The sequence below is a fragment of the Cervus canadensis genome, chromosome 29 (assembly GCF_019320065.1).
Source record: "Cervus canadensis isolate Bull #8, Minnesota chromosome 29, ASM1932006v1, whole genome shotgun sequence".
In the NCBI taxonomy this organism is placed as follows: Eukaryota; Metazoa; Chordata; class Mammalia; order Artiodactyla; family Cervidae; genus Cervus; species Cervus canadensis.
Window position 1 is genome coordinate 35,343,983 of NC_057414.1, and position 13,737 is coordinate 35,357,719.

General features: G+C 48.2%; 1 pseudogene; it reads left to right on the forward strand.

The window, feature by feature from the left end:
• The first annotated feature begins 1,278 nt into the window (after window positions 1-1,278).
• On the forward strand, window positions 1,279-10,483 carry LOC122430852 (annotated as a pseudogene).
• Window positions 10,484-13,737: the final 3,254 nt, after the last annotated feature.

Here is a 13,737-nt window from a genome sequence, read left to right on the forward strand (position 1 = left end):
TGTTCACGAGATGCCGAGCGCATGGCTGGGCCGGGCCGGGGCAGCCGGCTTCGCTGAGAGACCTCAGGGCGGGCGGGATCGACACGTACGCGGGGTCCAGCCGCTGGGTCAGAGTGAGACGGACCGTCGCGGGGCGGGTGCTGCTCCTTGGTCATTATTGCTTGGGGCCCCACAAAGCTAACATGTTTAGTATGCATTCAGTCTCTTTTTAAATCACCTAACTTGAATTAAATCCCTCTCCATCCCAACTGCACTCCCACCTCTAGGCCAATAATAAAACCTGCATGGAATGAAGGCTGAACTCAGCACACCATTGGGGAGGTTATGTTCCCACTATATTCTTCCGGGGGTGGAGTGGGGGCAAGAATTAGTTGCTAACATTAAAATCAGTAGATTGTACATAAATATACAACCTTCTGATTCTCTTGAAAACATGGCCAACTGGCCTGCTTTCCAGCATGGTTGAAGTGGAGGAAAGGCTGCTGCCAGTGGTCAGGCCTGTGCTGTCCAGGGTCCAGCATGGCCACCTAGTCCTACTATCATTTCTCTTGCTCCTGGGGCCATGAGTTTGTAAGAACTAGACTGCTAGCTCGCAGAAGATAAAGACTACTTTTGTCTTGATCAACTTTGACTTTGAAGCCTCTAACTCAGAACCCAGCACACAGTTTTTCCTTGTACATTTGTTGGATGATATAAAATATCTTGTGGATGCAGATGACATCTCTTCCAATACTGAAACCATGCAACTGAAGTACTGCTCTGCCCTAAATCTTTGATGCAGACTGACATCACAGGTGCTCCAGATCTCTGCCATTAGACCCACTACCTAAAGCCAGTTATATGTCCCTTGGCTGTCCCTGAAGTCTTCACTTTGCCATTTGACAACTTATCCTCCTAGCAATCTCCTCTCCAACGAAGACAGCAATGCATTTCTCATGAAGTGGCTAGGAAGATGACACGAAACCAAGAATGTTGAGCATGGACCCCTAGTATCCATTTTTATGATGTTCTTAGCAGTTGTTTCTCCAAGTAGGCAAGGTTCTGCATCTTCTTAGATGTCCATGAAGATCAGTTTGATTTTCCAGCCAAGCTTCAAGGAAGAGATTACAGTATAATTCTCTGTATTCTGAGAACCTTCAAAGTCCACTCACCAAGGACACTGATGGAGGTAAGATTTTACTGAGAGCTGTGTATTTTTATCAAATCCATTTTTGGCCTAAAGGGGGCAATTATGGCAGGTCAGAGCTTATATAACAAGGAGCACCTGGTCACCACTACATGCTAAGAACCCAAACTTCCCTGAGTACTTGGAGCCAGGAAAGAAGCATGAAGTGGCTTGTGCTCCTCAGGCTGGTGGCCTTCTCAGAGTGCATAGTCATGTAAGTATGGGGACTGTAAGCCGCATCATTTTCCTTTCTGTGATTTTTCTTTTTGTCTGATTATTCTTCCACCCATCAGGATTAGAAGGGAAAGGAATATTTCTCTGACAGTGTTAAAGTTCATTTCTTACTTATTGACAAATACCTTGCTATAGGAACTGTGGTCCCAGGGTCTTGGCATAGATTAGCATGGTTGCACAACTCTTGGGGTCCAGTTATGTTGTGACCTGTTGAAAATGTAACTCCTTGGAATTGTTCAGTGCACAGCTAGTGCAGATGTAGGTGTGGTCCTGTGGAATAGCACTTTTCTACATTTTATTCAACATGTCCTCTCTGTTCTCTGTCTGCTTCGGTGTATATGTCTATGTCTGCATCTCTGTATCTCTCTCATTTATGTCTCCATCTCTTTGGAAGCCTCTGTGAGTGCAGAACTCTCTGTGGTGTTTTCTTTCCTTTTAATTTTTCTTTTGTCTTGTCCTTCCTTCTCGAGCCTCTTAATTCCTTATTTTCTTCCCTATCTCCTGGATTCTTTTTTCAACCCTCTCTTCTATTTCAACATGGAGAAGGATAGAGCTGCTTAAACATTGTTTTACATCTGACAAGCAGTGTAACCACAGCCAACTCACAATCTTCCTGCATTTCAAATTCCTCCCCTGTAAAAAGAGGATATAGTGGGATGAGAAGGATATAGTGGGATGGCAACAGCAATGCTAATGATTTTCATTGTTGAGACTTCCTATTTATCAGGTACTTTTTATCCATCGGACTTCCCTGGTGACTCAGACAGTAAAGTGTCTGCCTACAGTGTGGGAGACCTGGGTCCAACCCCTGGATTGGGAAGATTTCCTGGAGAAGGAAATGGCAACCCATTCCAGTATTCTTGCCTGGAAAATCCCATGGACAAAGGAGCGTGGTAGGTTACTGTCCATGGGGTCGCAAAGAGTTGGACATGGCTGAGCGAGTTCACTTCACTTCACTTTATATCCATCACTTCAGTTATCCCCCAAATATTCTATTTGGAGGGTGGGAATTGTTACACTCCACCTTTTGACCAAGGGAGAGACTGAGACACCACATGGTCATATGGCTTACCAAAGATTATGGAACAGAACCTGTATTCAAACGTATGTCTTTGTCATGGTACATGCATAAAATTCTGATAATAAGGTGACTGATAAAAATGATTGGAAAGTACACAGTGCCATTACAATGACATTTATACCTTAACAGACACAGCTAATTGTTGCTTCTTCTTTGTTTTTTTTCCCCAATGCTTGGTGAAAGAATACCTCTAACGAAAATGAAGACCATGGGAGAAACTCTCAGTGAAAAAAAACTGCTGAACAGTTTCCTGAAGGAACATGCTTATAGACTGTCCCAGATTTCTACTGGTAACTCAAATATAACTTCTGTACCCATGAGGAACTTCCTTGATGTGAGTGTGTTGGGGGGATGGTGCTCCACATGCCCCCTGGGGTGTGGCCTAGCATTGGAGTTCTTCTGGAGGTGGCAGGTGGGATGTTGGGGCTGGGGCTCCTGCAGGAGGCAGAAACACTGGAAAACAGGGACCCCACCCACAGGAGAAGGCATTCTCATCCTCAACTCTTGGTCTGTGGTGACTGGGACCAGAAATGACCAGGTGGCAGGTAAACACCCATTTCTGTGTCAAAGATGTGTCATTAGTCTGAGGGAGATTGCTCCTTCTGAACTAAGAGAGCCACTCAGTAACAGATGAAGGGTGAGCCATCTCTGGTCAAAGGATAAAGCCAACTGCAAAGCAAGAGTGAATCCCCAGGCAGAGGAGTTCAACTTCCACAGATGCAAGAACCACAGCAGTAAATGTTACTGAACCCCTAATCTGTGTCAGGCCATAAGAATCTAACACTGTGGTTATTTTTATTAGATTTTTTAAGGACTCATTTTGCCTTCAAGAATGCCCAGGCCAGCGTGAGAAATAGGTAAAGAGTAAATACATGCCAAATGAGAGGGTCAGCTGTGTGGTGTTGATTGGATATGGTCTGAGTTTAGAGGGAGTGGCTAGGGTTGATCAAGGTGGACCTCCTGGGGAAGGATGTGCCCAGGCTGGATTTGAAGAGGAGACTAGAGAGCTCCTCAAATGAAGGTACTAGGACTTCCCTGGGGTCAAGTGCTTGTAGCTCTGGGCTTCCAATGCAGGAGGTACTGCTTCAAAGCCTGATCACAGGGCTAATACCCTGTATGCCACATAGCACAGAAAAAAACAAATGCAGGCACCTCTGTGACAAAGGCTGTGAGCTTCACAGTGGTTGGAAAGTGATCTCAGGAGACATGTGACACCCAGAGGGAGGAAGCAGTGTGGGAATCAAAGGGAGCCAAGTCTGCACTAACCAAGCCCCTTTTGGTCCCCATAGTAGTCCTATGTGGGTAACATCACCATTGGAACAGCCGCTGAGGAGTTTCAGGTTATCTTTGATACAGGCTCATCTGACTTGTGGGTGCCCTCCATCTTTTGCAACAGTCCATTGTGTTGTGAGCACAAGAACCTCCCAATCCATCCATCTTTTACTTCCCTGACACCCCTTACTCCACCTTTGGCACCTGTATGACCCTCATCTCTCATGTCTGCAGATACACGCAATGCCTTCAAATGTTACGAGTCTTCCACCTATCGGGATATGAACACGCCCTTCAGCATCATCTATGGAACTGGGATAATGAAGGGATTTCTTGCTTATGACTCCATTTGGGTAATGTGGAAACAGAAACTGAGTCAGGACTGACTACGGAGTGACTGCTGCTTACAAAACAGTTGCAGGACCAGCTGGCAGAACCCATCCTTTTCTAACTCCCATAGATATTGGCCATCTTACCCACAGGATCCTGTCCCTGGGGAGACAGCGCCTGTGGTGACAGAGAAACTCCCAGCTTAGCTAACCCAGAGAGTGCCTTGGGGTGTGGACTTGCAGCTCCCCTGCTCATGAGCAGCTCAAGGTGCATTTTTATGGGAGCAAGAAGAGGGGAAAATAGCACCCGTTTTTATATTCTCTGACTGTTCCAGGCACTTTCATGGTAATAACTTGTTTAATCCTGCAATAACCCCACACAGCAGGTACTCTGATAGGCTCGTGATACAGATGAGAAGACTGAGGTCTAGACAGCAAGGGCCTTGCTGAGGTCACATATGAGGTAAGCGTTGGAGCTGGACTGGCTTGTCAGGACTGAAGCTGGTGTAAGATGTTTGGGGACAGGATAAAACTAATCTGGGGACCCTGGGGGTAGTCAAGCACTTGAGATATCCAGGCTGGGAAAGAAGGAAGCCAGAGATGTTGTGGGGCCTAATAAATGGTTTCTCACTCCAGGGGCCTTTCAGAGTCTAATAAAACCTTCGGCCTGCCTCCCGCAAATTACCACAGTAGTTCCCCTCCCTCTTTTACTCTCTCTCTCCCATACACACTCACACAAAGACACACATATCCCCAAAGTGTATGTCCCAGGAGGTTATTTCATAAGAACCCTGCCAGCAACATTGTGTAACTGGCGTCTGCCATCCTGGGCAGATGCAGAATCCAAAATACATTGCAATCAATTCAGTCCATTTCTGTCATCAGTCATAGGGACGCCAGTAGAAGGCTCTCCTGCTCTCTACTCTTTTTGTCCTGAAGGGGGCACAACTGGGTCCTGACCTGAGTCTCTTGGTTGCGCCACCTGGACAGAGGGCTTGAGGCCAGTTTGACAGAGGAGCAGATGTTTTAAAATCCACAGCCCACACAAATAGAACCCAACTTTCCCTCCCATCATGATCTAACCATCTGAGGTCCATCGAGGACACAGCTTAGCCTCAGTTCTTCTCTGAGGATCTAATGGCAGTGCACCCCGGCCTAGTCCCAGCCCCACTTCCTAAAGCTTTATGTGGGAATACTCTCTTCTCCACAGACTGGGGACCTTGTTAGCACTGACCAGCCGTTTGGCCTAAGCTTGGAGCTAAACAAGTTTGACAATACACCCTTTGATGGCCTCCTGAGCTTGGACTACCCTGACATGTCCATCATAGGAACCATCCCCATCTTTGACAACCTGAAGAAACAAGCTGCTGTTTCTGAGCCTGTCTTTGCCTTCTACTTGAGCAAGTAAGTCTGAGCTGGATAAGCCCTCTCTCCAAATTAACTGTAAGATGCTTTCCGTTGCACGAAAATTATAGAACACTTGATACAGAAGTATCCTGAGAGATAAACTAACCCAGGATAACTATGGCCCCAGGGCCTCACCTGGCTTCACCACTGGCTTTTATAAATAAAGTTTTATTGGAACACAACTGTGCCCCTGGGCTCAAGAGAAGTGGCTTTGTCTAGGGGTGAGGAAAGGGGAAGACCAATGGAATGTGTCAGGATACAAGTTAGAGGAAAAGGCAACAGGATTTGCTAGTGGATTTGATATGGAAAGAAGGAGAAGGATGGCAGAAATCTTTCCTTCCTCACTGTCTGTTCACTGGGAACCAAATACTGGCTGCCCAACTTTCAGGAGCCAGTGAAAAATGGAAGTGTGGGAGCCCTTGTTCAAAAAGTATTGGGAATTTCAAGACAGGGATAGCAGAGGTGGGGACCCTGACCGTGGCGCTCCATGGATAGCACAGGTCACAGGCCAGTGAAGCCAGCCCTGGGTGACCAGAAGCCACACTCTTAGTGCTCTCAGTCCTTGATTTTTCTGAAAAATGACAAGTTGGGCAAGGGGAAGGCCAAAACCCTTCAGCACACTGTCCTCTGAGGGTATATCTGAGCACTCAGGTCTCAGGAGGTCCAGGGTCTCTGCAGAAGCCTGGGTGGGTGGAACCTGGCCAGGTGACTCAGCTTCTAACCTCTGTGCCACTCATTAGCCAGTTACCAGCCTCAACCTGGTTCTCAATCCCTCCTAAGCTCAATCTCTGCATCTGTAAATAGGGAGCTCATTAGGGCCTTGATGGGTGGACAAGCACAGCCCTGATAGTGCTGTTGTTACTGTCCCCCCAAATTCCCCTTCTCTCTTGTCTCTACAGATGCAGGGGGAAGGGCAGTGTGGAGATGTTTGGTGGTGTGGACAAAGGCTACTACCAGGGAGAGCTCAACTGGATACCATTGACCCAAGCAGGTGACTGGTGTGTAAACACGGACCGGTAAGCCTCTCACTTTGAGGGTCACCTCAAGCGGTGCTCCCACATCTATACAATGACACAGGTAGACACACACAAATGCACTCGCAGACATACAGTCAACGGACATATATACCACCCACAACAACACATGCAGACACAGTCAGTCAGGCAGTTCAGTCACTCCGTCGTATCCGACTCTTTGCAACCCCATGAACCCCAGCACGCCAGGCCTCCCTGTCCATCACCAACTCCTGGAGTCCACCCAAACCCATGTCCATTGAGTCAGTGATGCCATCCAACCATCTCATCCTCCGTTGCCCCCTTCTCCTCCTGCCCTCAGACACAAGACACATACAAATACACAAGCAGGCACATATCAACACATAGTCTGACACATAAAAACACACACAGGCATAGATAAGCATGCATAGCCAGTCAGAGACACACAAGCACACACACAGAGCCACAAAGGAATATACACAAAAATAAACACACAAACACAAAGATACACAAACCACCCATGGATCCATAATCACCCCAGTCTCCTCACCAGGTCTTTGACCAGGGTGCTTCACAGGGTGCAGAGAGGCCTTTGCAGCTGGGGGAGGACTGCACCCCTGAGTGTGAGGTGGGGAACATGGTTAGAGGACTTTACAGTGTGGTAAAAAGAGGATTAGGGAGAATTTCCTCAGCCTGAACAGAGTTATGATAAGATGACCAACTATCCAGAGCTACATGGGACCAAGGAAGTTCTCAGTACATATAAATGTTAGTTTAAAAAAAGGAAAAGTCCTGAACAAATGGGGAAGTCTGGTCTCCTTAGGGAGAAACTAGTCAGCAGTGGAGAGAGGTTGGCCAGAGTCCTGAGACCTACAAGCGACTCATAATAAAAGACACCCCATGTAGCCATAGCTACCTATTGCCTACCCCAGGCACACAGTGCAGCAGGTGCTATAACTGAGGGAATCAGGAAGGTGGGATACAGAAATGACTTGAGAACAAGGGGCAATAATTGATGGGTTTCTGTGTAACACCCTCAGACAAATGCTGGCCTTTCCTTTGGAGTTCCCCTGGGCTAGTCAGTTATCACCTGGCCAGGGCCTCAGTGTCTGAGCTGGGTGAGTGAACAGTGCTGGGAGACACCCTCTCCCAGGACAGCTGGTCTCCCCTATGCCTCTGAGAATCTGCTGCCCCTGGGAACCTCCATCTTCACTTTGTGTTTGACCTATTTTTGTTCGACACTGGATACAGCTCTCTGGATGATCCTCATTCATTATTTTCAGTCTTCATTTACTCATTGAACAGACAAACACTGGGCATCCACTGTGTGCCAGGCACTCTAGTGAGGCAATGAGAATAAAACTCTCCCTCACATCTGAGAAGGCAGATGTGCAAGGAATGACTCAGTCACATAGTGAACTGTCACTTTGGTACATGCTAGACATGAGGAAGGGTCTACAGAGAGTGACCAAGACAGGAGACTGATACACACTGGGAGAAAGACTTCCTGGAAACCATGACAGTTAAGCTGGAATCTGGAAGATGAGAAGAAATTAGCCACTCAAAGGGGAGGAGGGTCTTTCAGGAACGGAGACCAGCTTGTGTCAAGGTACAAAAGAGCCTGGTGTATTCAAGTACTGCATTCAAGGATGTTAAGGAAGGTGCTGTGATCAGAGCAAAGGAACAGTCAGGGCAAGAGATGAAGAGTTGTTCAGGAAACAGGCAGTAGGGGAGGGGGCAGTTCTGGGGAGATTCAGAGTGACATTGACACCGGCTTTGTCCTGACATCTCAGCATCTCCATGAAGAGAAAGGTCATTGCTTGTTCTTGTGGATGTCATGCCATTGGGGACACTGGGACATCACTGATCGTTGGCCCAACAATGCTGGTCAATAACATCCAGAAGCTGATCGGGGCCACACCACGGGCTTCCAAGGTGAAGGGTTATGCCAAAGGGTCGCTCCCAGTCTCCACACACAACAAGGATCTCCAGGGCCAACCACTCTCCCCCTCTCTCTAACAGCACTATGTTTCATGTTTTGCGGTCAATACCCTACCCTCTCTTATCTTCATCATCAACGGCATCAAGTTCGCAGTGCCAGCTCCAGCCTACATCCTCAAGGTGAGGGGACAACCCTGAGGGGTGATTCTCAAATTAGAATTTGCTGGAACCCTTGGGCTGCTGCTGGGGGGAGGGCGCCGTCTGCAGGTCTTCTCGCACTATTGCAGATGCTGCTGAGCCCCTGAGCCCCTGTGGCTGGGCCAGAGCCTCCCACAACACCAACCACTTGCGAGTAAAGGCCCGTCTGGGACACTGATCATCCTGAAATAAATGTGGAGGCGCCACACCATGCTGGCATGGTGGGAGTCATAAGGAGAGGGGAACACTGAGGTCCTCAGTCCACAGACAGCTTCAATTCAATCAGAGCCCTCAGATGCATGAACACGGAATGTCAGCTCCAGCAGTCCCTGAAATAAGCCATGTGACAAGGAGAATGGCTGGGGACCGTCCCAGTGTGCTGTCCCAGCATAAATCAACAGTCTCCCTTCCCTCCTCAAAGTTTTCCTGGTTTTAATGATAAGTTGCTTGGTTACCCTAGTTCCTGGCTGCAACTTCCCCTTGCTAAGCCCTGTTCCCTCTCTGAGTTAGAGTACAAGTCCCCTCGGTGGGAAATTGGATGCTAAGGTGGATAAAGGGCGCACAGTGGCTGCTCAGCCCCAGCACAGGATGGAGGCTTCATGTCAGCTCCCTGTGGGAGTTCAGAGCAGGCTGATGGGCTCAGAGAAGGCTGTGAGGAAGAGAGGGAATTTCAGTAATTCTAACCCCACAGTTCATGGAGCCATAAGGAGACCTGCTGGGTCTAGGCTAATTTACACTGGATTCCATGGAAATGGCATCCCAAGGTCCTCTCAAATGGGCCTTGGGAGCAGATTAGTGGTGATGAGGGCTACGGACCAACCAGTGGGGGTGGAGCACCAGAGTACTTCACCCATCCAAGCCTGGAGTGGCCAAAGAGGGTGAGTGTGGGTCCAAGGAATCTCCCCAGAGGGCCTGAGCGAAGTCCTAAAGAATGTGTTGTGAGCACTGCTATGAATGTATTTAAGATGGATAACAAGCAAGAAGCTAAGGAGTAGGACAGGGAACTCTGCTCAATGTTATGTGGCAGCCTGGATGGGAGGGGTGTCTTTGGAACAAGAATACATGGATATGTATGACTGAGTCCCTTTCCTGTCCACCTGAAACTCAAAATATTGTTAATTAGCTATACTCCAAAACAAAAGTAAAAGTTAAACAAAAAAATATTGTGGGGATGCAGGAAAAGAACCAGCATTCTCTGCAGAGAAAACCTGGGCCAGGACTCAGAAGGAAAGAAACAGAGTGTGAGGAGGACTATGGGACACTTGTTCTTTTCTAAACAATTGTATTGAAGTGTGGCTGATCTTCCGTGTTGCCTTCAGTTCTGTTACACAGCAAACTGACTCAGTTACACACATCCAAAAATATATTTTCTTTTTCTTTTCATTACAGTTCTATCAGTGAATACTGAATATAGTTCCTTGTGCTATACACTAGGACTTTGTGGTTTATCAATCCTCTGTGTATTGCTCTGCTTCTGATAATCCTAAATTTCCCATCCTCCCATCCCCAACTCCCCTGCTATATGGCAACCACATGTCTTGGCCCTTTTCATTTTTGGATGAACCCTCACATCCCCAGCTGCTGAGAAAATCACCTGATACTTTACCAAAAGAGGGAAATAAAACCAAGAAGTGTGCTGAGTCTGGATACTGAGAGCAGCTGCAGGTAAGGGCTCAGGCTGACTGGTGTGTGTCTCTGACTCCCCCAGGATTCTCGAGGCCACTGTTTTAGCACCTTTCAAGGGGGCACAGAGGAAGATAACAACTCAGAGACCTGGATCCTGGGTGATGTCTTCCTGTGGCTGTATTTCTCTGTTTATGATCAAGGAAATGACAGGATTGGCCTGGCTCCGGCAGTGTAAATGCTTAGACTGGTTCAGGAATCAGTCAGGCCTCTCCTAACACACACTCGCTCTCCCTAGGGCACTTCTGCCCAGCGATGCTGGTGAACTGTGTTTGGTGCTCTGCAAACCCTATTCTCAGTAAAGAATAAAAAGTTTCACTCTTAGTGGTGCTAAAACAAATGGGTGCCTCTGTTTGGGTCTGGGAGGTGCATAATAATCAGGGAGAATCTAGAACCAGGTCTGAACCACTAGTGAGAGGAGCCGAGCTCCAACTGCTTTCAATAATTGCAAGCTCTAAAGGTGCCCATGAAAAGCAGAGGGAGATGCAGTCAGTGTCTATGGGCTCTTTGAATGGATCAGGCTCTGTGCTTGTGAGATTAGAGTGGCCAGGGAAGGCCTGCCTGAGGGAGACACATTTGAGATGATGCTAAATGCTGAGAAGCCAGCAATGCAAAAAGCTGGGAGATAATCATTCTAGATGTGAGAAATAGTCACTGTAAAGGCCCAAGGTAATCAAGCTTAATGAATGGCTACTTTTCCACTTCCAATATTGCTTTAATGCTTGGAACTTGGGCACAAGTCACCAACCAGGACCTCGTTATATACTTCACTTGTGAGTTACCAGCGATGAACCATCTCATGCTCCCCAGAAGGGAGACCCTGGTGCTGTCAGAGCGCTGAGTCAGCTCTGGGCCCAGGGCCATTTACACAGGCTGGTTATCACCAGGGGCATCCATTCCCAGGGGCATCACCAGTGACTCTGGCTCTCTCTGTGTGCTTGTCCTCAGGGGTGGAAACTCCAGGGAACTGATAGAGCCAAGAGACAAACAAAACCTCTTGTCCCATCTTGCCCTGTGTGATCCTCTGGTCGGCTGACGACACTGCTCTCTGGGCAAAATCTTTCTCCTGTTCCTTCTCCGAAGGTGGCTTGTGTATAACACCAGCACCTGACCGTGAAGTCTGGTGGCTGGAACTCAACTCACAACCAGCTGAGACCCGGAGATGTCCAGCCTTGTCCTGAGTGTCTGTCCTTTTCCTCCAACCAGTTCCATAAAGCAAAGTCCCCCAAGAACATGACTGGTTCACCCGCTCTCAAGACATTCAAACCTCCAAGATCTTTTTTGAGCATCAAAGAGGGAACAAGTCCCTTGATTATAGGCTTGTCTCAATCCAAACCTCACTCAGCCAGGCGTTCCCTGAGGGAAGAGTAGGACACGGCATCTAAGTTCTCAGAGGCTGAACATGGAATGCTGCTTGCTGTGAATGCAGGTCCATGTGCCCAGTGTCCCGAGGGTCGGTGTTGTGTGAATGAGGAGCGGAAGCTCTGGGCCTGCAGAGCTGGGAGTGAGTCAGGCACCATCTGCATGACTGCTTCCTGGGGACACTCCAGCTAGTGCTTCCCCACTGTGCCTGGAACCTAGCAGAACACGCCCCCAATAGTGCTTTCCTGCTGCTACAAGAAGGCAGGTGTTCTGATAGAATCACAGCAGACTTGAGGGACAATGGGAAAGGAATTTCCACTCTGGTGCCTGCAGACCTCTGAGAGCGGCCTAGCAGTGGATGCAATTGAGCTTTCTCTCATCTTTCCCTTCCTGGAGGTCTCCTGGCCTGAGAACCAGAGGTCCTGGTTGCCAGATCTTCACTAACTTGCCTGCAGCTTTAGAGTGATTCATACACCACAGGATTCAGTTTCCCATCTCTTGGGTGAGGGAGACTGGACTTGCTCCAGAACACGTGTTCCAGACTCAAGCTCAATGTCAATCAGTGGACAAGTGGCTCAGAGGTATCTGTTACCAAGGATGCTGAGGCTGCATCTAGTGGGCAGGGGCCATGACTGCCTGGTGATATCCATGGATCCTGGACTCAGGACTGGGAGTGGAAGACTATTTACCACATGGCTGCTATGAGATGAAGGACCTTAGACGCCTTGCCCCCTGGAACTTACCACCATTTGGGTTCTATGGGATGAGATCAGGTAGCTATAAGTCAGAAGTTACCAACTGGGAAGGTTGTAGTTTCCTCTGCAGAAACCCGAGTTGGGCTGATGAACTGGCTCTCTGAAAGGAACTCTGGGCACAAGACCTGCCAGGACGCTTAGATAAATTAGGAAGTATTTTAAATGCTTGGATGAGCTGCCATTTTGCTGCCCAGCTTGGGATGATGCCCATAGTTAGTGTGGAATCAAAGGGCCCCTGGGGGAAGCTGTCCCTCTCCCCATGACTCATTAACAGTGAGTACGGTTCTACCCCCTTCATGTCCAGAGCAGGAATTCCAGCAAGAAGAACATGACCTCCAGTAAGGTTAACCAGAAGACTTGGGTGGATTTGTCCCTCTGGTTGGCACCATTCTTTGCCCAGTGCTTCTTTCCTCCCTCCTGGATGCTGAGCAATCTGCCCACGTCTTGGCTCCTGGGTTATGAACTCCTCCTCCCTTTCCTTCCAAATGTTCCCAGAGCCCCACTAGTGGCTCCCTCCATACCCAGGCCCTCTCCCTCACCTGCAGATGACACTAAAGAAGAGAAAACCAGGAAGGGGGCTGCCCAGTTCATTCTTTCTAAAAACGTCCCCATTCCTTCCACCTCCAGGCCCTGACCTGGCTCATTAGAGTCTCCAGCTGGATGAACAAGCAGGTTAGCAGGGGGGTGCAGATGGGGGTGTGGGTGGGGTTGTTGGGTGTGGAGGATGGGGACCAGATGACCGAAGAGCTGGATAAAGAGCAGGTGGGTCTCCAACCACTCTTTCATTGGGGGGCCTGCCTGAATCTGCTTTTCTTGGGCCCTGCAAAGTACCACTAAGACAGAGCCTTCAAAATACACCTTTTGGAAATTGATTACAAAATGATGTCAAACATAATATAAATAAGAAAGAATAGTATCATGAACCCTGTATTTCATCATTTGGCATCAATAACTACAAAACTAACCTCTGAGTGCCACTGGTTGTCATAGAGCGGAGACTAGAAGTGCAAGTCAAGGTGGTGGACAGTCAGGTTTCTGGTGAAGATACACTTCTTGACTTACATCAGTTCTCTTCTTTCTATGTTCTTATGTGTGGTAGGGGAGGGGATGGAGGAAGAGGGAGAATAAGAGAGAAAAAGGGGGGGAAGTGTTTAATGCCATCATGAGGGCCCCACCATCAAAAACCCATATCAACTTAATTACCTCCCAAAGACCCTACCTCCTAATACCATCACATCTGGACTTACGGATTTAACGTCTGAATTGTGGGCAACAGAATTCAATCTATAGCAGCTATGCAGATCTCTTTTCAAAT